Source organism: Hyaena hyaena, unplaced genomic scaffold, assembly GCF_003009895.1.
Source record: "Hyaena hyaena isolate Hyena2069 unplaced genomic scaffold, ASM300989v1 scaffold_41, whole genome shotgun sequence".
Classification (NCBI taxonomy): Eukaryota; Metazoa; Chordata; class Mammalia; order Carnivora; family Hyaenidae; genus Hyaena; species Hyaena hyaena.
In genome coordinates this window covers 5,092,354-5,117,764 of record NW_024080673.1, presented here as the reverse complement: position 1 = coordinate 5,117,764, position 25,411 = coordinate 5,092,354, and the positions used below count along the sequence as shown (strand labels likewise).

General features: G+C 36.9%; 1 pseudogene; it reads right to left on the bottom strand.

Annotated features, from left to right (window-relative positions):
* Window positions 1-805: 805 nt before the first annotated feature.
* LOC120230389 lies at window positions 806-1,559 on the bottom strand (annotated as a pseudogene).
* Window positions 1,560-25,411: the final 23,852 nt, after the last annotated feature.

Here is a 25,411-nt window from a genome sequence, read left to right as displayed (position 1 = left end):
GAAATCTCCATTATATTCCTGTATGGTGAACATTATTAGTTCATTTCTCTTTCTCCCTCTCTCACAGACATGCACACGCACATGCATATGTGTATGCAAACACATACACACACACACACACACATACACACACACACACACACCATTGAGCAAGTTACTTAAACTTCAATTAATTTATTTTGTACTTTATTAAAATATTGAGTTCATTTCACATGTGTGTATATATATATACATATATATATATATATTTTTTTTACAAATAGTTTATTGTCAAGTTGGTTTCCACATAACACCCAGTGCTCATCCCCACAAGTGCCCCCCTCCATGCCCATCCCCCCCACATCCATCAGTCCTCAGTTTGTTCTCTGCATTCAAGAGTCTCTCATGGTTTGCCTCTCTCCCTCTCCCCCACAATTTCCCCTCTTTTTCTCCCCCATGGTCCTTCCTTAAGTTCCTCCTAATCTTCTTATACGTGCAAACATATGATATTTGTCCTTCTCTGCCTGACTTATTTTGCTCAGGATAACACCCTCAAGGTCCATCCATGTTGCTACACGTGGTCAGATTTCATTCTTTCTCACTGCCATTCACATGTATATTTTTATCTCCCCATTTCCATTTGTCTGACCACCACTGCTATTATAACATTCCACACATATTTCAAACCAAGCAAAGGTAAAGTTCTGTTTTTAAAAACTAAACAGACACTTTGGACAACACATTTTTGGCAATGGGATCTGGATAATAATTATCAGACATGGTAACGAAATTTGACACTCTTCATTATAAAAAGGACAGTCATACATCAACTGTTACAGAAATGAAATAAGATGGAAAACTTTAACAACCTATTTAAAATATTTCCTTTAAGAGACTTCCTTCACTGCCAGTGACCTTGAATAGCCTCCCTGGTCAGGCATCCAGAAGCAACTTTCCACATAATTGATGAGCTTGGTTTCCAAGTTAGGAAGACAGCCACTTTTTTCCATATTTTCTTGCATGTTTGTTTAAATGTCTTCTACGGTGCTAAGTTCTTTTGGTGTCTTGGGAATTTTTTGCTGTTTTTTTTTTTAAGATTCCTCACCTTTTCATCTTAGTGTTAATGATTTTGCATCTTTTTCATTCTGGTTTGATTTTTGTGCATTTTTGGCTTGAGTATTACACATAGTATTACATATACACTTATTTAATGAAGCTTTTCCTTTGCTTCCTCTTTATCAAAATCATCATCATCAATAATCTCCATCATCATCATCAACTTTATCAACTTCAAGTTTTACTTTTTTTCTGTGGAATCTTGGTACCATTTTCAGAAGCAGATTGCTTTCCAGACATACTTAAGGCTTTCACACGACTGCATCTTCCTCTACAGCTACTAAGTGCTGTTCATTAATATACATAGACCCCAAACCACATGTAACCATAAGACCACGGGTGGTGTTATTTCAGAGCCCCAAGGGAAACCAGTGCCTGTACCAACATTTTCAAAGTTGCCAATGGTATGTAACTGGACTGCCTTCATAATTCATTGCCTCTGCTTCCACAATGTACAATTCATCCTCTGCACAAACACTTAAAAACTGGTTGTTTCTAGCCATGTGTAGCAACATGGATGGACCTTGAGGGTGTTATGCTTAGTTAAATAAGTCAGGCAGAGAAGGACAAATATCATATGTTTGCACGTATAGGAGGATTAGGAGGAACTTAACTGAGGAACAAGGGGGAGAAGAAGGGAGGAAATGGTGGGGGAAAGTGAGGGAGGCAAACCATGAGAGACTCTTGAATGCTGAGAACAAACTGAGGACTCATGGGTGTGGGGGGGAGGAGGGGATGGGCATGGAGGAGGGCACTTGTGGGGATGAGCACTGGGTGTTATATGGAAACCAACTTGACAATAAACTATTTGTAAAAAAAAAAACTGGTTGTTTTTAAAGAAAACTTGTGTTCATTTTCATCATTTCCCACTTTACAGTCGGCTTTTAGTTCACAACACTTCTTGGGACTGGAAGTGCAAGATTGGGATGCCAGCAGTGGGGGCCCTCCTCCAGGGTGTAGATGTCTCATGGTACCCTCACGTGGTGGGCTTATATCTCAAAGAACGTAAGTTTCTTGCATGAGAATACACAAGTCGGTGCAAGAGCCCACATTAGAAAAGAGAAGCCTGTTTGACACCAAACTGCAAATATTTTATCTTATTTAATGCTGTGTGTTTATGTCATTAATAGTTTGCATTTCTTTGTATTATTGCAGATTATCACTATGTTAAGTTTTTAAATCATTCACTCATTCTTTGTTCACTCACCATTTATTGAAAACTTTCTGATGGTATTCCAGTAAATGCTTAATAACCTATTCTCTGGGGAAAAGCTCTTTCCCTACCTAATTCTGTATTAAAAATACTCCCCCCATGCCTGGTGACAAACTACCAAGGCAACCAAATAGTCTATACAATTCCTGAAAACCTAACATTTAGCTCTCACACACTAGCATGAGGGAGACCCAGGACTCCATGGATCATTTTCCATACACCAGTATATTCCATACACCACTTTGTATGGAATTAGGGTGAAAAGAGAAATAATTCCTGCCCCTGGATAATCCAGGATCTAGAAAAAGAAACTGATAATCAATAACACAAGTGATAACTTTAAAAAAAATAGAATATTTTAAAGTCTATTGTCTTCCCAACTTTTTCATCTGATGACTATTTATAAGGCCATTCCCAGTTGAAAATTATTTTATTCCCTCTCAAAATTATAATATAGGTAATTAAAATTTACCCTAGAGTTTAGCCAGAAAAATATTGTAAATCAAATCTACTTCAAAGCCTTTTATTCATTTCATTTCCAGTGAATAAAAATCCTTAATGTTATTTCTCCTTGTATATCCTCCCTAATGTGAAGTAGAAGATAACTAAATAGTAGTAACTATCCATGTTACTGGGATAATTACTATAATCATACCATCATGATTCTCTATATTGACGTTTTTTGCCTACAACACATCCAGGAAATTATTTACTTCTAAAATGATGAATGACTTACAACAACAATTCAGACAGGTATTATAAAGATAGGTAATAGGGTAAACACAATTTTCCCTTGAAATAGAAACACATACGTGTTCTGTATGTTGGCATGTGTACATTCTGTGTTTAAACATACTCTTTAAATTTTGCAGACATCAAATGGGGGCTCTGATTAGGATAAGCCTGATGACATTGATAAAGGGAGATATTTTAAACACGGTTTCTTCCTGAAACACACTATGTTCTTCACAATTAAAAAAAAAAAAGTTTTTTTGTTTTTTTTTTTTTGATGAGAAAGCCTGTTTCACTTAGCAAAAATATTGATGGCTTAAATGCAGTCTAAATGACAAACTACTAAATAATTTTAAATAGGTCATTTTAACTACTTGAATCGAATTGTTCTCTTGTGTAGGTAAGTAAGTAGAAAAAAGAAAGTAGTTTATAAAAACTTTCATGTGAAAACTGCTTTTCGTTATTATAGTATCAACAACTCAACACTGAATCTGACACTCTGTAATATGAAAGGACAAAGTTTCTGCAGAAAAGTGTAACTCACTTATTGATATAAGGCCATTTTCCCACCCACAATACCAAAGATCCTTTTAGGAGCAACATGCTGCTAGAAATATATATGTACACCAATTACTAGAGGCTGAACAGCTGGTCTTAAACATACTTGTATTACTGGTTTTTAAAACTTAAACAAAATCTGCTGCATATACATTTATTTAAAACCATTACAGTAATTAGAATGGCTCCTGCCAACATATACTGGCATACCACCAGAAAGCTTGGTATCAGAAAGTTGGCATCAGGGGCACCTGGGTGGCTCAGTCAGTTAAGCATCTGACTTCAACTCAGGTCATGATCTCAAGGTTCATGGGTTTGAGCCCCGTGTCAGGCTCTGTGCTGACAGCTAGCTCAGAGCCTAGAGCCTGCTTCACATTCTGTGTCTCCCTCTCTCTCTGACCCTCCCCTGCTCATGCTGTCTCTCTTTCTCTCTCAGAAATAAATAAAACATTAAAAAAAAAAAGGAAGTTGGTATCAGAAAAAAGCGACTATAGCTACAGTTACTACTGTAACTTGTCCAACTGTCCTAGTGGAATCTACAATACTTTTGATATTAGACATTAATTAGAATTTTAAAAAAGGTAATCATTACAGATGATCAGTAGGACAATTATGACCAGGAAGTGAATGCAATCTTGACATTTTTTCAACAAGCATGTTTTGAACTATTTACTCTATTTTAAATCCCACTAAGTGTTTGTTCAAATACAAGGAATAAGATGTGGAATTGTCCTAGATAGACATATAGAATACAGAAACATAAACAAGTATATATAAGAGAACATGATGACAATTCATTACATGTAACTACAAGTTGAGGGCAAAACATGGGGGAGAGAGTAGGTAATAAAAGATATGACTTTTGAAAAAAAATTTAACAGAAAAGAAAGGCATGACTTTTGAAACTTGAAACAAGATTTCTCCTATCAGAGAAGAGTAGAATGTCCTTCAATATAGAAATCAAAGGTCAGAAAATATTCTCCCTGTTGTCAAAGGCCATGGTTTTCAGTTTGGGGCACATATTTGTAACTGAGCATTTCTGTGATGGGTCATATTCTTTCAATCTTCATTATATGTAATTTCACATGGGTTCAGTTTTTGTATAATCTACTCAATAGTATTAAAACAATACGTTACTCTTCTAGTAATCTGTCATTTACTTTCACAAATAACAAAAAAGCTGTGCTCCATAGCAACATACATTAGCCCATGCCAATAACTGGTGGTGAGAATCATGAGCAAGCATCCCATTTTGCTGAGTTTGGGTTTAATTCTGAAGTATTTGACTCATGTTGTTATTCTTATGATATCCAACAATTACAAGAGCATAAAGGATATTTTAAGAATATACATGAAGAACGTAAATACTATGGAAGTGAAAGTTGACGTAATTAAATTTGAAAGTAGCGAATTGATGAATATTTTCCATATATATCAGATAAGTCATTTGTAAGCGGCAGTAATTCAGAAGGTCAGGTGATAACTCATACATACATAGGTAACCATGTGTCCTAGTTTCTCTGGGACAGGTCCAATTTACATGTGTTGCCTTGATACCTTTCTAATTTGGTGTCTGTTCCAGAATTTTTCATTTTTAAATAGTCCCATTTTTTAAATAGTTGAATTAAAATCACCGGGTGTCGGTCTGGGAGTCGTCCACTTTGTACTGTGAGTTTCTGCTGCGATCTTTCTTAGCATATGACACTTAGGTTCTCGCTTTAACTGGTGGTTAAATTTAAAGGATCTATACCTTACTTCCTTTCCCAAACCTTTTCAAATGCACCACAACTTTAATTTAACTCTTTAAGGCAGAGTGTGCTGGGCTCTTTCTGATAAAATGAAGCACACTCTAATATGCTTCAAATCCCCTGGGGAAGAGCCAGAAGAATTTGGCACTACCCCCTAAGGACCCACTTGGGTCACCATCTGCTTTCACCATGGCCATAGCCAGTCCCAGGGTCCTGAAGAGTTCAAGCTACCAAGGTGTTAGTCAGAAAGACCAATGGAAAACATAGGAAATATTGGAAGTGCATATGTATGTGATATTTCAGCGGGAAACAGAAGATTCCCTGCCTTCACAAGTGATAGAGTATTCGCATGTGTGTTGATACCATTGTTGTTTCCTCATTTTCTGGCATAAAATAATAACTCATTTTTTATTTCACAATAATCCATTTTAGGAGCAATAAATGAAAAAAGCACATATTTAATGAAAGTTTAATGATTAGATTTCTGCTTCTCAAGATAGTTGATACTGTAATTTGCACAAAATATATGTCATTATTCACTATCCACTGAATTGTAGCAAAATCACTGATCATACTAAAACCAGAGAATTCAGGGGTGCCTGGGTGGCTCAGTTGGTTAAGCATCTGATTTTGGCTCAGGTCATGATCTCATGGTTCGTGGGTTCGAGCCCTACATCGGGCTCTGTGCTGACAGCTAGCTCAGAGCCCAGAGCCTGTTTTGGATTCTGTGTCTCCCTCTCTCTCTGACCCTCCCCTGCTCACTCTATCTCTACCTCTTTCAAAAAATTAATCAAACATTAAAAAAAATAAATAAAACCAGAGAACTCAAGTCTACTTAAAAACACCTTCCATGGCCTTCAAATATTATAGTTAGTTTAAGATGACCACACTGGAAAAAAAAAGATTTAATACATGCAGCAAAAAAGATGTATTTATATACCGTTCTATGCAAAGTGACTTTTTATTTAGATCAAATTACTATTCTTTTAAATTGATCTTGATCACTTTTACTTCCAAGTTTTCACATACAAGCATAAAATATAAAGTGATATCTGTTAATTTATCAGCTTGAATAAAGAAAACCTTTGGAGACAGTTAAATGAGGCTAGTTTTAGATCATTGTTGCTAAAATCATCAAACATAAAGTTAATTTCAATGGTTGTTGCATTTTTTTCCTTTCAATTCACAAAACTGAAGTAGAACTTTATAAAGTTTATTCTGTTTGGATTCTCTAGAGAAATAGAAACAAAAATACCAAAAGTATATACGAATGTATATGTGTATCTGCATGTGTGCACACACACGCGCACACACACACACACACACACATTCATGTATACAGAAATTTATTTTAAGAAACTCATAATTAGGAGTTTAGTGTATATAAAAAGTATGCTCTCAAATAAAAATATTATGGTCTACAAAGAGAGTCAAATGAAGATATCAATAATTTCAAAGTTATTAACAATAAAATGCAACCGTAGAGATTACATATTTTTGAAGATACGATATTTTTATGAAAAATAATTTAAATAAGACCATATTGCAAATGAATATACATTCTTCAGAAATATACAAGCAATGTGGTATGAGACAGATACAAATAAGAATTTGACTAGGTACAAAAATGTGTACCAAGAATAATTAAGCTGCATATGCTATATTTTTATTATCCAGAATATAAATACAAAGGAATACTAAGTTTGCTATAAGAAAATGTATATGCTTTTATTTTTTGAAAGAATTCTTTTTCTGAAAATAGACTTTGAATATAATTATATAGGTCTCAAATCAATGAACCCATTGTATTGATGAATAAATACTGTAATAATTATGGCATTTGAGTATTTTAATATCCTTTTTACTTTTACAAATTACCCTATTTGGTTGATGAATGATATGGCCACATATTATGTGAAGAACTCTACTTCTATACTAAAAACATGCTAGTAACTGACTATGCTAAATGACAAAATAAATTTTAAAAAAGAAAATGTTCAAGTTTTTGGCTCCAGAATTGTTAATTATATCCAATGTCTTAGTAGCCTGCTGATAATTTGGGGAAAGTTGAAAATTAATTTCAGAATAAGCATAGGGCCTGAATTGTTTCTTGAACTTTTGCTGACCATAAATACATTTTTACTGGTATTCTTATTAATAGTTCCTAGTTTTTTGAAAAGATACTATCTGTCAGGTACTTCAAAGGATTTTCCTGCTTTTACTCTATCAACCCTTTAAAGTAGGTACTACTTTTATTCACTTTTAGAGATAAAGAAAACAAGAGGCTTAGCAGCAATTCTAAGGTCACAAGAATGGAAACTTTTGATGCAGCCCAGATGTGCATTCTCTCTATGTGCTCCTTGGAAATGACACAAAAGAGTGAGTGCATAGTGAATGGGTGGTGTCTTTTGCCAGAGATAAACTTATCAATGTTAGAAGGAAACAAGATGGCAAACACAATGCAAACCCTTAAGAAGGAGAATACTGTGCATAGCTTTAAAACATCATGAGGCCAGCAGGCTTACCCTACTCTTTACCACTTTTAAAGAACTTCAAACTGAACTTGTTTTTTGAGAACCAGTTGTGTCTCTGAGTGTAGCTGTATCTACAATGTACTATTCCATTTTCAGGCATTTCATGGGGGATGGAAAGGATTTTGAGGTGGTATTTGTCTCTGCTACCTAGACTCATCTGCACTGGAGAGCTAACAAAATTTCCATGTGGGGAAAGGCAAGCTCATGACCAACATTTCTATGTTAGATTACTAAATTCCCATTGCACCACCTACCATTAGGCAATAAGTAATGTTTCTTTCCCTCAAACCTCAAGTTACTGACTATAGGACACAAAAGATAATCAGTGTATACTTACTGAATATTTTTAAAACTCACATTATTTGATAAGAATTTTTGCCCGAGTTTCAGCATGTAGAACATCCTTTGGCAAAGCCATCAGAATGTTTCAGATTTGTACTTCCCCCACTTCTACAAGGCACTCCTGATTAAACTTAGATTGCATTCTTATTAGCACTCACACGATTTAGTCCTTTGTAAAAATGTACGTTTCTATTTGCACTCTTCTTTTCTAGTCTTATCTCCTCTCTAGCAGCATTTATTCAATATCCCCTGAGCACTCTTTGAGCAATAATAGTACACAGAGTGGGATTTACCAAGCATGAATATTCCGCAAGGATCGCAAGGATTCTGTAGTTCACTGACTCCATTGTCTTTGAAGGTAAAATTCAACATTAATGCTGATTTCTGTTCTTCCTTTTCAGAGCTAAGCAATAGTAGTATCCACATATTTTGAGGGTAATTTATATTCAGTGAAATATTTTTATTCATATAGGCTCAACGTTTCTTTACTCATTTGCATTTCTTCCTTCCCCAGATTCTCAAGGAAATGTTGAAAGAAAAAGTCTACCCTTCAGGTTATAGCCACTAGAAAGATGTCAACAAGATAAAGAGAAAATTAATTCATGGATGACTTTAATTTAAAAATAAGGCAATGACTATAGTTTGAACTGGGACATAGTTGGACGTTAGGATCGGATTTTATTCACCTTTGTATCCCAGTATATAACACAATGCCTAATATGTAACATTTGTTTGTTAAATGAACACTTGTTGAAAGAAGAAAACATGGGTGGTCAAACTGTGGCCACTGAACTAAATCTGGCCATCCCTTATTTTGCAAGGTGCCTGAACACACTCAGGTTCATGCACTTATATAATGTATATGGCTGCTTTCATGCTGCAAAGACTTCCTGGCCTCTGAAGATAAAACAAATTACTCTCTTGCCCTTTAAAAAGTGTTTCATGGGACATCTGGGTAGCTCAGTGGTTAAGCATCCGACCTCACCTCAGGTCATGATCTCACGGCTCACGAGTTTGAGCCCCATATCTGTGCTGAAAGCTCAGAGCCTAGAGCCCATGAGTGTAATTTTTGGTAGTTACAATGGAAGTATAAACAAAATTTAGTATTTTAATTTTTATTTACTATATAATACACCTCTTTTCCATGATGGCCTCAGGTCATATTCTGTTGTATAGATATGTTGTATAACCATTCCTCCCTGGTACCAGTATTCATGGTTGGGGGATAAAGAGACTCATACATATAACCTGTAAGGGGCTTCCAAGTCTGGTCCTCTCTGCTTCTGCTTCCCTTCCACAACTGTACATGTGACTTTAAAAGTTAAAAGTATGCTCACTTATTTATGGGGTGCCTGGGCAGCTCAGTAGGTTGAACGTCTCACTTCGGCTCAGGTCATGATCTCATGGTCCATGAGTTTCAGGCACATGTTGGGCTCTATTCTAACAGGTCAGAGCCTGGATCCTGCTTCAGATTCTCTGTCTCCCTTGCTCTCTGTCCCTCCCCAACTCATGCTCTGTCTCTCTCTCTCTCTTAAAAATAAACATTAAAAAAAATATGCATTTATTTGATTCTAACATATCTGAGGGCATTGGAGAGGCCAGATTCTAAACTCTCTTGTTACAGTCAAGACTGGAAGACCCTGAGTCTTGGATGAATACCCATCACATGGCTCCTACTCAGAGGTCTAAATCTCTCATACTCGTAAATAAATAAATAAATGAATATAGAGTTGCCCACCCCTGCCAAAAGGAGATAATGTCCTATTTTTTTCTTAGGTATTCTTTTTCATAGAAGCCAAATTATGTCAACTTTAGAAATAAAATATTATAGAAAATCACAATGTACTTGGTTTTCCTGCTTTGTACACTTTTAACCTGCTCACTGGAGTGTTTATTTAAATAGGATATTAATGTTATATTCATATACTCATTTATCCACTCCTTTAAAAAAAAAATAAAAAAGCTAGGGCACCTGAGTGGCTCAGTCGGTTAAGTGTCCAACTCTTGGTTTTGGCTCGGGTCATCACCTCGCAGTTTGTGATTTTGAGCCCCGCCTTGGGCTCAGCGCTGATAGTGGGGATGCTACTTGCGATCCTTTATTTCTCCCTTTCTCTCTGCCCCTCTTCTGCTTGTGCTCTCTCTCTCTCTGAAAATAAATAAACTTAAAAGAAAGAAAAAATAATCTAAATGCCTGATATATGTCTACTATTAGGCTGTGCATTGGAGACAGAAATACAATTAAGATAAATATCATACTGATGAAGTGCTCAGTGATTAACTCTAAATCCTGAAGATGAAAGATAAGTCCTACCAATTGGTACTATATTTAAACAAAAACTCAGCATCATACAGGCCTAAAAATGTTTAGTCTTAGTTTAAATATAATACTGGTTCTGACCTGATCAGTAGTATATTACAATCTTCAATTCTGTTCAAGTTTAATGATGTGTAGAGTCTCTGGTAGTCAGAACTATGAGTTTACTATTCTGACTGGGCTGCTAAAGCAAAAATAACTCCCGTAGACTCCATGACTGCCCCCAAGTTTAAAATTACATTGCTGAGTGAATACAGTGCAATGATTGATGTACGTGAGGGCAGCTGGGTCCCATCACTTTTCCAATGTGTTAGTCTGTACCAGTCCATTGGAACAAGCACATTTTCTTGGAATCACAAGGCTGGTATTTCTAGGAACTGCTGCACACCAAGAATGCCAGTGCCTCTAGTATCTATACACATTCCAAACAAATTCCCCTAATCAGGTGCTAGGAAAAAAATTCTGTTATGTCTGTCTTAAACAAGTTAATCCCGTGATTCCAAAAGACAGCTGTCTTTCTTTCTTTGACAGATACAAAGCAGCCAAGAGTCACTTCTACCTTTGCTCGGAAAGCAAGGAAATGGCAACAGCACAGCAACCTTGCATTTTGGGAAGAGTCTTGCGTTTTACCTCTTGTAGCAGCTGTGGGCAGCATCACAATCAAAACAATGATGAGGAAGACAAAAGGGTACAGGAAAATAATTTGTTCATATCCCTTTGGGGTGAGATAAAGTATGAGTGAGGAGGGGAAGGACAGGGACATAGAGAGGCTGCTCTTGGTCAGGCTGTTAGGCAGGGGCTCATGAGAGACAGACTCCTTGTCCTTTCTCAAACAGTGGGACAACCGCCTTCTTAGCTTTGTGTTGGTTTCTCTGGTTAGTGGAGCCCACTCATTAGGCTAGGTCTAACAGGGTAGGGCATACGGTAACATTCAACCACCCATGCAGCCTACCTTTTCTCTTGACCACTATGTTATAAAATATGGCGCTTATGAATTTACGGTAAACCTATGCTATGTCAGGGGAGTCTGGACCCGCTCTGTAGCATCCATAGCATCCTTTCTCTGCCTTCTGCCACTGCTCCTCTTCATCCCCCTGACTGTGGCTGGGGCTACAAATGCTGCCAGTAAGATGACCATTCCCTAATCAGTTATACCTTTGAATCTCTCAAAGTGATTAGGGCCCTTTTGCTAGCTCTATATTTATCCATATGCTTCTTCGGTGAAGGGGAAGAAAAGGAGTTTAGAATTTTACTTCCATGTGCTGTCTGAGCTCCACAGATCAGCTCTGAAAGAGCTAGCTGTAGGTGCAAAAAATATAGATAATCAAAATATAACTTAACATGCTCTGGGCTGGCCAACCACGAGAATCTCAAACTTGGTACCCTAAGTTTAAAATATTCAAACAGAGAGATTTAACTGTAGAATTTTATATAATTGCTCCGCGGATATCTGCAGATGATACACACTAATGTTCCTACTCTCAAATTGCCTCTCTTACCTATCTTTAAACTCTCATTAATAATAACAACTATGATTTATCAAGTGCTTATTATGTTAAGGACACTGTTCTAAAGGCTTTACATGTATTAACTCAGTCCTCAGAGGACTTGTCACTCCCTCTTGTCATTCCCATTCTACTTTTTATGGCATGCAATCTGCAGAGAGATTAAGCAAACTGCTCAAGGTCACACAGCTAGTTAAGTAGCAGGGCTGAGTAAATCCAGGCAGTGTGGCTCTGGAGAGCCCAAGTTCTTAATGATTAAGCTCCTTTGTTAACCTCTGGGCTCATTATGCAGCGGGAATCTTCATTACTTTGTCATTATTTCATTGAGAAAGAGATGTTTTCATGGTGTTGCTGGAAGATGTATAGCAAAAATCTTACCACTGGACACATTTTCATAAAGTTCCATGACACTCTTGAGCATCCAAATGCCAAGGAGTCCCTAGTGAGTTATAAATGCTCTGCATCTCTCTCATACTTTTATTGTATCAGTCAAAAATTGATTTGCACTACGTTTGCAGCAAAATATATACATAAGAGAAAGTGGGGACCCCGAGTGATTTAGCTAATGAATGTGGGTGAGGTAAGATGTGAGAAGATGACTAAAGGAGAAATGCAGTGTGTTGACTTGTAGTCTCTGAATCCTTCCAGGGACACTGCTTCTCTTCTATCTTACCATACAAATTATGTAATAATCACCCTCCTGTACTATTATAAAATTCAGTTTCTTTTCCAATGATGGTTTCATGACAATAACACATATGCCTCAATTTGTGGAGTAATTGTCATATATTTTTGTACATATATTATGATATCTCAAGGAAAATCAAATTTGCTACAGGAAATTCCATTTACCTTGTTTCTGCTTCCATTTACCTTGAAATTGCCAACAATTTATCACTCAGTATGGCATCTGATCTAAAGAGAAAGCAAAAACAAGCAGCTCCATGTTCTTTCCAGAGTCCCCAGTAGTTAATCACATTCTGATGCAAATCTACTGAAAAGTTTTTAAATGCCAAGTCAAGCATGACTGGACATCAAAGATTATAAACCTTTGTGAGGAAAATCCATATTAACATGGAAGAGTGGAAGCCATTCATATTATTTTAGAATTCTAGGACACTCATCTGACTTAAAGATTTTTTTCCTTTGAAAGGAAAGATGAATGGGCATATATCACTTTGGGCAGAATTCTCCAGAAACTATAATCTACAAGTATTGCATTTATCTGAAACTCTATTTTATTTTAAAGGTCGTGGCTGTATAATTCTGACTTTAGCAAGCAGAAATATTTTTCAAAAATGTGGTCTAATTTTATTGTTCATCTTTAAATATTCATTTCATATTTGATGGACTACAAATGTGAAATTCAAATTGCTGCCTTTGTCTTTATTCTTAGCAAAATCGTCTAATAATAAGAGTTGAAGTTTATTTATAACAAAATACAAATAAAATAAACTTCATAATTTAACAAGAGCTAATTAACATTATTTGAAAGGCTGTGCTTACAAGTAAGTAAGCTGTAAATTCTAGTTGTATAACTCAGATCCTTTATGAGTGATTTTAAGGAAATTGTTCATCTACTAAGTCATTGACTCAGAAAGCTGAAGGGGATCTTCTACAAAACCATCATGTTACTGATGAGGTCTGGAGAGTTTCCTCAGGAAGGACAAGGTCACTTTACAATAAGTTACAAAGTCAAGAATTAAATTAAGGTCTACTGTTTCCAAGTCCTATGCCCTTTCTAGGAAGCATTTGGTCAAGCCATACTAGATACTGAGTAAATATTTCTAGTATTTCATGTCCAAGACCTAGCCAGGGTACCTTGTCTCAAACCCAAGTCAGGTGAACGACTGAAGGGGCTTTTTAGTAAGATATATATTCACATGAATCTCCCTTTTTAGAAGATCTAAGCAGAGGTCAATGAGAAAGCCTAATTATTCCAAAAACAAAACAAAAAGCAATATCATAATTTTCTCCAGATGACATATATAGGTGTTAATATTAAGTACATATGATATGAAATCTCTTAACATAATGTCCATTTATGGAAGACAGTGGTCAGGCAGGAAAGATGACATAGGAAAGATAACATAACCTACTCATGTCCCTCCCCTTTCCCTCACTCCTGTTATCTGTTCCCTAGAGGGCCAATCCTAATCCAGTGTAGCCTCATTCTTACTCAAATGCATCTGAAAAAATTCTTATTTTCAAATAAAGTGTCATTTATTGTACTGAGGATTAGCACTTACACATATCCTTGAGGGGACACAAATTAATCCACTAAAGCTCCCAAGTACATTATTTTCACTTTTAATAAAGGGAGCACGCATACAGGAAATAATGGATATACTCTTTTTTAAATTTTTTAATGTTTTTAACGTATTTCTGAAAGAGAGAGAAAGACAGTGTGAGCAGAGGAGGGTCAGAGAGAGCGGGAGACACAGAATTGGAAGCAGTCTCCAGGCTCTGAGTTGGCTGCCAGCACAGAGCCCAACGCGGGGCTCGAACCCACAGACCATGAGATCATGACCTGAGCTGAAGTGGGATGCTTAACCGACTGAGCCACCCAGGCGCCCCTACAATGGATGGACTCTTGGATGACTGTTTTCTGAACCAATCAAATATTTGGTCAATTCACAAAAATAAAAATAGACTATCTGGATCTGATACCAAATGCTATTACCAGGCTTGATATGGGAATTTTTTAACACTCATAAATGATAGGACTCCTGGGTGGCTCAGGTGGTTGAGTCTGACTCTTGGTTTGGGCTCAGGTCAGGATCTCATGATTTGTGAGTTCGAGTCTAACATTGGGCTCTGCACTGACAAAGCAGAGCCTGCATGGGATCCTCTCTCCTCCTTTCTCTCTGTCTCTCTCTCTCTGTTTTACTCTCTCTCTCAAAAAATAAAGAAATAAGGAAACTTGGGAAAAAAAGGAAAAATAACTCAGAAATGAGGCACCATCCCTAACATTTTAGGCCATGCACAACCCATACAGAGATCAGTTAATAGTTCTAGGTGAATAGGTCTGTCCATCACCCTTATTACAATTCATTGGAACATTAATTTTTGAATTTTGTATTTTAAATTTTTACTTACCAGAGAACAGTAAACTATCCATAGTCTCTTCTTATATCTATTTAGCTAACAGGGACACTGAGACCCTCCAGCTATACACATTCCCTGGGCAAAAACATTTCAACATGTCTGACACAAATCAGTGTTTGCTCATATTGTAGAAGCTTCAATAATTTCACTCAAGAGTAGGTAGCAATACAGGGTGTATATGACACAAACTATGGGATATATCTGGAGAGTGATGCTCAAGTCATGCCTTTATACCTGTCATAAAAGCCTGCTTATTTCACTTTTTGTGAATGATTTGCCACCATTTTTGGGTATATAAATGAATATGATAGACTCTAACTTCTTTAAGGGGAAAAGATGAAACCTGATCCACCTTGATAAGCTTTATAGCAACTAGTATAATGTTTTTCACATAACAGAGATTTAAATAATATTTACAGAGTAGATAAATGTATGAGTTTTTAAGCCCAAACTGATTACATGTGAATAAAATTGTGCTTGCATTCCATAAAACACAAAGAAGCTGAACCAATTTTTCACATGCTAATACATCTGATTAAGGCATTGCTTAATGTGTTGATCTCACATATCATCCACACAGAAATTTTATCAAATTTAGTAACATGTTATTTGGCAAAAATAAATATGTTGAATAATAATTATACCTTGCCTTCTCTCGATGGGTTATTCTTAAACTATGTATGAAGAACACAATAATTTTAATTTTTAGTTTATGACATTAACTTAGAGAAAATTTTAAGAAATTGAAAATAATTTGTATATAGTTCTGACAAGCTGATTTATTTGAACAAGTGTTTTAAACTCCAATAATAGCAACAAATGACTAACATGGTTATATTGTAAGTTATCAAATTAAATTATGACTAGTTAGAAATAGGAGCCCTGAAAAGTTTCCATTTAAAACATAAATGGGGGAAAATGTCTATTTCTGGCCAAAGTTAAGTTAAAAGCTGACAAAAATCCTTTAAATTTTTTTTAATGCCAGTTAATGACCACAGAGAAAGAAAGAAAAGAAAGAACATGGAAATAGAAATGGAATTGGGTGGAGTACAAATTTTCTTACAAAATTTTTATTTTACCTTTGGATCTTAACAGGTGGTAAGTCTGGTCTTATGAAGAATTACCAGAAATTTGAGTCCACATATTAATCTTGCAGGTTTGGAGGCTGGCAGGGCCATCTGGTACCAACTCCACTGGCTCTTCAGATCCCTGAAAGGCCCACGTTTACAATCTCTTCTCGTGTGCACAGTCCTGTTTCCTAAGCTTTTCCACCGAGACACTGAGGCAAAGATGATGCTTCTATACTTGATTTTATCTTTTTTTTTGTTTTGTTTTGATTTGGTTTGGCTTGGTTTTTGGGTTTTGGTTTGGTTTTTTGTTTGCTTTAGTTTCTGTTTTCTTGTAAATTGGTTAACCACTTAGGCTGAATGACTCTGTTAAGTCTTTAATACATTTACTTTTGTAGGGTGTCATTTTATTCTTGAAGTACAAATAGCATTAAGCTTTTCTGAGATAACTTGTGTGCTCTTCTATATTATAACTGTCTACTTTCTCATCTACATAGATCTTCTGCATGTATTCTTCTACATAGATCTCCTGCATGACACACATCCACACACAAACACATTCTGTAAGTTTATACAGAAATGTTGTCTTGCTACCTATCCATATCACCAAGCACAATACCACATAACAGGTGTTCAATTATATTTGGTTTCCTTTCTCCCTTTATAGGTTATGGGAACAATAGATTGCAGGTATTTACTACAAGATGGCTCGCTTTAATGATATCAGTGATAAGCAATTTATGTGAACTTGATTTTTTTCTTTCCCTTCTCTCTTTAATCTTCTTTTCTTCTGTAAATCACTCTTTCCCCTGCTCTAAAAATAATGATACCCTTTATTTCTTTTCTTTTATTGATATTGTTCCAAAAATTTTTGTACAAACTCATTACCTAAGTTTCAACAATGGGCACGTCCCAAAGGTCAGGAAGAAAATGGGGATTTCTAAGACCCCGGATCAAACTTCAGAGTTATCAGATAATTTGGCCAACGTTTCCACAATTAAAATTTGGGACTAGTTCAATGAATTCAAATACCGAGAGTGTTTGCTAAAAATTACTCATTTTAGAAGAACTTCAAAGACATGACTAACACTGAATCATAACATATTTAATTATTCCTTCAAAGGAAATATACTTTCTATATCAATGCACCTTTATGAAGCCCACATAAACCTACGATATTATGTGTTTAAACTTAGAAATCAGGACTGTAGAATTTGATTCCAAGTCCTGCTTTGTTTCTGACCACCAAATTTTAACAAGCTTCTCTCCTTAACAGAATTATGTCCCTCTCTCAGCAGAGTCAGAAATAATGGAATTGCTCATTAAAAATAATGAGACGCCTTTGTAATGAGTCCTGATCTATAGTTTCTGTTTGTGAAACATCTTCTTTTCAATGGAAAAAAATAATTAGATCCCATGGAGGTCTCGCCTTGGGATATACAAGGTAATCTCAAAACCATACTCAATGACATCAACTGCACACTTTAAGAACAATCTGACCAAAAAGCAGATTGACCAGGAAAAAAAGTTACTTTTGATACTGAAATGGACCTGGGAGACGAAGACAAAGAAAAAACACACAAGAGGATGCTGTCACTGTTTTGCTTCCATGACCTGTCATAACATATTGTTTCTTTCCTTTTTTTAAATTTTAAAATGTTTATTTATATTTTAGAGAGAAACAGAGCAAAAGTGAGGGAAGGCAGAGAGAGAGGGAGACAAAATCTGAAGCAGGCTCCAAGCTCTGAGCTGTCAGCATAGAGTTCAACGTGGGGCTCAGACTCAAGAACAGTGAGATCATAACCTGAGCCAAAGATGATGCTCAACCAACTGAGCCACCTAGGTGCCCCCAAAACACTTTTTTTTAATGTTTATTTATTTCTGAGAGAGAGAGAGACAATGTGAGCAGCGTAGGGTCAGAGAGAGAGAGGGAGGCACAGAAACTGGAGCAGGCTCCAGGCTCTGAGCTGTCAGCACAGAGCCCGACGCGGGGCTCAAATCCACGAACCACGAGATCATGACCTGAGCTGAAGTCAGACGATTAACCGCCTGAGCCACCCAGGCGCCCCAAACACTTTTTTCTTAAAGAATTTATTCTTATGGAAAATGGAGCACTAATCACTGAAGGGTTAATCTCATTTATCAACCCACCAGACCCTTGTAGTCTTCAAACTTCTAAACACACTTTTCTTGCTTTAACTGCTTCTTTCATGCTGTGAAAATGGAACATAAATTTTTACTGAAGCCATACAGAAGTTTAGCAAGTGATCTCCTTCAACACCATACATTTGTTTCAAAGGCTAGCACAATACAGCTAGCCTATTTTTCCTATTATTTTCAACCATACTGGTTGCCTCAGCCATTCAACATCTTCTTTGTTTGAACCCTCTATTTGCAAAGTCATTAATGGCAAATAATATCACTTTGTTAATAACAATTACAATAATAGCTCGTATGCAAGTGCTGATTATGTCCCAGCCATAGTATGTGCTTAAAATACATTGTCGTATTCAGTATTTATAAAAACCCTATGAGGTAGGTATCATTACTCCCATTTTGTGTACGAGGCACTAGGGGTTCAAGAATATTTATCACCTAAGATCCAATACAAAGTTAGTGACTAGAGAATCAGGTAGGTCAGAGAATGAGGAAGTTGGGAATAAAAGGACCAAAATTTGAAAGAGAGACAGGTCCCAAAGGTGCAGTGACAAGAGAAATGAAGGCAGGGGGCTAAGACCCTCCAGGAGCCAAAGCACCAGCGACCTGGCTCAAGTCTCTTTTATTTTGCTACTTGTCTGATAACAGCAGGCACATACCACATAGTATTTGGCATCCCGACAGGTCATGCACCTGCAGTGTATTCCATATGGGGTCATGAGTACATCTGGCACTAGACAAAACATTCTTATCCCTGGCCTGTATGATGTCCTTCTGGAGAGAACGAGCAGTCCTGGCAGCATTCTGACCTGGGAATGTAACTGCTTTCAGCTCCTTGCTGCTCGGTCCCTTTCCTTCAGGACATTCTTCAGGTGCCTCTGGCTTCTTGTTCTCCAACAAAAAATTGACACTAATTTTGGAATAATACATCTATTTCTTAAAATATAGGACTCATATCTTCCCCCTTATTTTAAGATGTTTTAACTTATGGACTTATTCAAGGTCTCACACAATCACCTCCATAGGCTCCTCCCCCTTTTGTCTATGTCTGACTTTGGTGTGATTGGCCTGGTAGGTTTGGGGCCTCCATAACCCAGGTCCTGGCAAGGCAGTGCTTCCATATCATCCAAATCTTTTCAAGAGAAAAATTCATTTCCTTATGTAAAATATCTTGATTTTTAAAAATCGGTTAAAATGTTCAGAGGCACATGTACAGGTCAGACCTGGCTCAGAGGTTGTCAATTTATATCATCTGCTCTCAGCGCTGCTACAATACTTGAGGACTGCAAGATTTCTCAGTAGTCTTCTCTGTGGTCTGAACCCCTGGCTTCCACAGGCCATCAGAATGTAAGTCTGCTCTTTCCTTCCTTTCTTGTACTCCATTTGTAAGTGATTACAAATCATTCTCATTGGCAGGTAGGTTCTCCTTCTTTCCAAGCCTTAGCACTGAAATCCAAGACAATAAGAGGAGTGAAATGTTATATAACTGGGTGAGTCATTTAACCTCATGAGGCTTGTCTATCATCTATGTAGGCTGCTTACCTACCTGAGGACCCAAGTAAGAACAGGAACATTTAGAATATTAAATCAAACGCAGTTTACTTGTAGGTGGAAAAGTGGTGGGTCTTTGTTGGAATGGCAGTTGGAATGGTAAGGGCAGGGAAAAGAAGGGCCAGATTGGAATCATTTCTTTATTTTTTATTAACTCCCTAAAATTACTTGAGAGGTAAATACTGACTATTCCACAGTGAAATTGAATAATAGTGAGAAGAGGTACTACATCACCACTAATAACAGCAACCAGACTATGGGAAATAGACTTGGAGGTCTGTGAATTCCCTTAGGAGATTTAGTATCTTTCTAGCTGCCTATTGTATGAGAGAAAAAGTAACACAGAGAGGCTGGTGTACAGGCATTCCCACAGAGAATGTTCTTTTAAATCTCAAGAATTTTATGTAGTCCATGGAGATCTGAAGACTTTGGCTCCAACTCTACACACAAGCACAAAACTCCTCACTGACCCAACCACAGAGAATCCCCTTAGCTTCAGGTCCTGTCAAGAAGCTATATTTGGCTTTACACTTAGGATAGAAGTAAAGGAAGTCTCCGTCTTATCGAAGGGTTGCTGACAATCTTGTCAGCAAAAGTTCCCTTTGGAGGACACAAGAGATGCATGGAAACCAACTTTAAACAAAATGACCTTTTAGGAGGGCCAGAGAACTTGTTTTCCTTTTTTCCCCTTCCCTGCTCACAGCCTTGCTGTTAGGAAGTGTAAGTCATTTTCTAGGGTTTCTGTAACAGATTACAACAAACTGGGCTACTTAAAAACAACAGCAATGTATTCTGTCACAATTTTGGAGGGCAGAAGTCCTGAGTCAAGGTGTCTAAAGGGCCAGCTTCCTCCAGAGGCTCTAGGGCGATCCTGGTCTGAGCCTCTTTTACCTTATGGTGGTTCCAGGCATTCCTTGCTTTAGGATTTATCACTCCGCTCTCTTCACCTGGCCTTCTCTGTGTCTCCAGCTCTTCTATCTCTTATAAGGGCACTTAGCATAGGATTTAGGATGCAACAGGCAATCCAGGATAATCTCATCTCAAGATCCCTAAATAAAATACATCTGCAAAGACTTTTTTTCCATATAAAGTCATATTCACAAGCTCCAAAATGTGGAAATATCTTCTGGGAGGTCACCATTCAAACCATCACTGGTAGGGATCTGTGTGTGTATGTGTGTGTGTGTGTGTGTGTGTGTGTGTGTGTGTCTGTCTGTCTGTCTGTCACTGCATCTCTCCTCTTCTGATGAAAGAAAAGAGGGAAGACACCCATGTGCAGGAGCCTGGGCTCGAGATAAGTGACATAAAAAGGTTCTCTCCTTGTATTCATTTACTGACCAGATCTCTGAGTACAATAGATTTAGGCTGAATCTGGAGATGGCAATTCTCCTCTTCACCCTAAGCATGTGTGAGAAAGTGGGTCTTGCTTAGAATCTCTAAAGGATTCAATTTTTTCAAGTGCTTACTGTGGAAAAATGGATTAGGGAAAATGAACTTGGCATTTATAGAACATAAAATCTGACAGGCACTATCAATTAGACATCCACTAGAGCACACCTTCAGATAGGTGTTTTGCAAATAAAAGTCAACTCAACTAAGAAAGCTGAAATATGTGCAGAGCATGTGGTTTCAATGATTAAATGAATCTAATGCACCTGCTGCTTAGACAATCTCTGCTCATCAACTTGGTCCCAAAACACATTCTATGGGGCTAATTTAAGCCAGTTACTGGGAATAAAGCAAAATCCTATTTTTTACAATGGAAATTACCTTCTCAACTAAGACAACTAAGAAGATGGAGAAAGCGTATGGGCTTTAACAAAATCTCTCTAGGGCTTTTTTACAATGTGTCTCTAGAAGCTGCAAATGCCTTTTTGCTCAAATACCTGCTTACTCAATGAGGTGAAAAAGACATATTTAGTCTGGGACAGCCTCAGCAAAATTGAAAGCTTTCTCCAAAAATTCACTTAAAATCTTAAACCTATGGCTTTCAAATAGTTTCCTATGCAGGGAAATCTCCCAGCACTCTCCCTTCCTTCCTACTTTGGAATTCTGAAAGCATCCAATAGGATGTGGGTCCTCCAGTCTTGTTTTACTTTTCCAGTCTCATCTATCCACTTGTCTTTCTCATCCCTTGCTTGCACCCACCCTTTTGTTCACAGAGGCCCAAATTCTTCCATAATAAGTGTGCTTCCTGGATTGTAATCAGCTACAAGCTTGTTAGACCAGTAGCACCTCAGACAGCATCCCAAATTTACTATTTGCATCTTAAATCTAAGTACAATAAAGTGTGCAATGCACTCTCTGAGTCATACTTGCTTGCTAAGTTATGGCAGTTGCTTTGTTTTGGTCTGGCCTCCCAGCAAGTATGCTTTCTTGTTCAAAACTCTACTTCTTTAAACACTATACATATAGAGCAGTGAATTTCAACCCTAACTACATGTTAAAATTACCTGAGGAGTTGTGGTTGTCGATTATTTCTACTGTCATCAGAACAGCCCCACCCCTCAGAAATATTACTATAATTTGTCTGAGATAGAGCCTAGGTACATTTTTTTCTGTTGTTGTCGCTATTTAACTTTCAGAAGGAAATTCTAATATAAAATAACATTTGAAAACACTTTCACAGGATAGTGGTTTAAAGTGTGATCCCTGAGTTAGTAGCATTAGCATCTCCCAAACTTACTGTAAATGCAAATTCTTTGCCTCTGTCACAGGTTTTCTGAATCAGAAATTCTAGAGGTAGGCCCAATAAGCTGTGGTGTGACAAGCTTTTCAAATGATTCTGATGAGTTTTAAAGTTTGCGAATCACTGCCATCAAGTATCTCTTGCCACTTGCTCAAGTCATCCCTTCTGTGGAAAGCATGTATATGAATAAAGTCTGGTAAACACCCTGGAATAACAAAAATTTACTTGGAGGAAACACCTTAAGTACAGACAGATGCAAACATGACACATACTTTCAGAGCCCTGTAATTCTCATCAGAATGTGACTAAATACAAGCCAAGTGCATGTTAAGAGGGAAAAAAAAAACAAACTATTACTCCCAAGTGGAAGGATTTATAAAGAGTTAATTTAGGCAGGTGACACAGCATAAATAATAGGAGGGAAAAGCATTTAGGCAATTAGGTTGATTTATTAGGAGACAGGTCCAAAATACATACATACATACATACATACAAACATACATACATACTTACATAAGTAGGTGATAGTCAAACTATGGAGGAAATTGAATGTCACCCTAAGTCATTGAGGTGTTTCTAAAAAAATACCAGGAAAATGTTTATTATATGAGTTGCAATTAGCTCAATAAAGGGAAGGAAGTGGACAGAGAAATTTTCAGGCACTGAAAAGAGCATGTACAAAGGCCCTGAGACAGGAGAAGCCATGGTATCTTCAATAGAATCTCCTATCAGAGATCACCAAGTAGTCATTCAAAATTCAAGGTCTTAGTGCTCATCTGTATGGGTGATGCAAAGCTTATATTGCAGAGGACAGATTGATAGGAATTGTGACCTTGAAATTGCAATTTAATTCTAAAAGACTCCCTTCCTGATTATACTTACTAGAATTCTCCCAACTGTTAAGGCCTCCTTTATTCCTCATCCATCTTTCTAATTTCTTTATTTTAATGTAAACTAAGGGGATGCTCTGAATAACTAAAAAGTTGAAGGTAGGGAAATTTTTTTGATACAACACAACCTTGAAGGTTGCCGTAGTAATAAAGTGTTGAAAAGCACATTTAATGGTGGTTGCATGGCATTCTTCATTTGTAACTATAGCTTCCTTCTTGGACGACTACCATTTAGTGTCACATCTTGGGCTGAATCCCAATGCCATAAAAAGTAAATGAAATGTAGTGGGCACTTGATGGTTTTTGGTGCTCCATAGCCATTTTTGCTTTTTTAGCTAACAGAACTCCAAATTTTCCTTATCCTACAGTCCTGACAGCACACCCTATCTATCAAAATCTTCTGGATCTCAGTTATGTGCTCTTAAATGACACTTCAAGAATAGACCATGGCAATGAGAAACAATGAAATCTGGCCATGTGTAGCAACATGGATGGACCTTGAGGGTGTTATGCTTAGTGAAATAAGTCAGGCAGAGAAGGACAAATATCATATGTTTGCACGTATAGGAGGATTAGGAGGAACTTAACTGAGGACCATGGGGGAGAAGAAGGGGGGAAATGGTAGGGGAAAGGGAGAGAGGCAAACCATGAGAGACTCTTGAATGCTGAGAAACAAACTGAGGACGGATGGATGTCGGGGGGAGGGGGGAGATGGGCATGGAGGAGGGCACTTCTGGGGATGAGCACTGGGTGTTATTGGAAACCAACTTGACAATAAACTATTTGTAAAAAAAAAAAAAAAAGAAAAAAAGAATAGACCATGGAACCGAGGTCTGGGCAATTAGAATTCCACACTTCATTGCTCACAGAGACTTAGTCTGAATGCCCCCAAAACACTAGATTGTGGAACGTGATGAGCTTAATTTTTTTCTGGAAAAGAAAAATAACTTGGCCAAGAACAACATTTTTTAAAAAAATGTTCCAACATTAAAAACAAATGTTATTCTCTCAGCAATCATAACACCATATATACAGAAATTAAAAGTGATATTGGTTAAATAATAAACAAATAGATCAATGGAATTCAGAAATAGAATCAGACATGTAGAATTTACATTTGTAAGGCTATCATTTAAAAATTAGTAAGGAAAACAAAAATAGTTTCAGGAAAATGGAGGATATCATAAATAATGTTGGAAAATTTGGCTATTTGGGAAAATAAGGGTTTGAACTTTATATATATAGCAGGCAAAAACTAATCTCTGGATAGTCTAAAATGCTAACGGGAAAAATCTTATAGTTTCTTTTAAATTACTGTTGCATATTATAATCATCTGGGGATCTTTTAAAAAAAATCCAGGATTCATTTAAGTAAGTATCTGTGAGAGTGGAACTCAAGTATTTTTTAAATTTCTCTGGTTTCCAATGTGCACCAAAGTTTGAGAACCATTGCTGGTTAATAAAGAAATGTGCTCCTCAGATTTCTGGTAGTCAAAGCAAATATAGTTTAAAGATAACTGCAAAAGTTTCATTAAAAAAAAAAAAAAAAAAAAAAGAAGGCCAAGGGGCACCTTGTTGGGTTAGTCCACAAAGAGTGTGACTCTTCATCTTGGGGTTGTAAGTTCAAGCCCCAAGTTGTGTGTAGAAATTACTTAAAAATAAAATCTTAAAAAGACAAATTATTCAATAGATTTACCAGTTTTCCTGGTAAAATATAAGGAGAAATGTCATCACTTAAAACCTTAATAAATTAATAGTGTATTCTATAAACCTGTTAAAGTAACAGAGGCTTTATACAACTAGGATAAACTAGTTGGGCTTTTCCACCCTTAAAACTAGTTAGAAGGATCCTAAGTGCCTGGCCATAGAGTAATCAGGACAAGTATTATAGAAAACTCAGCAAACTTA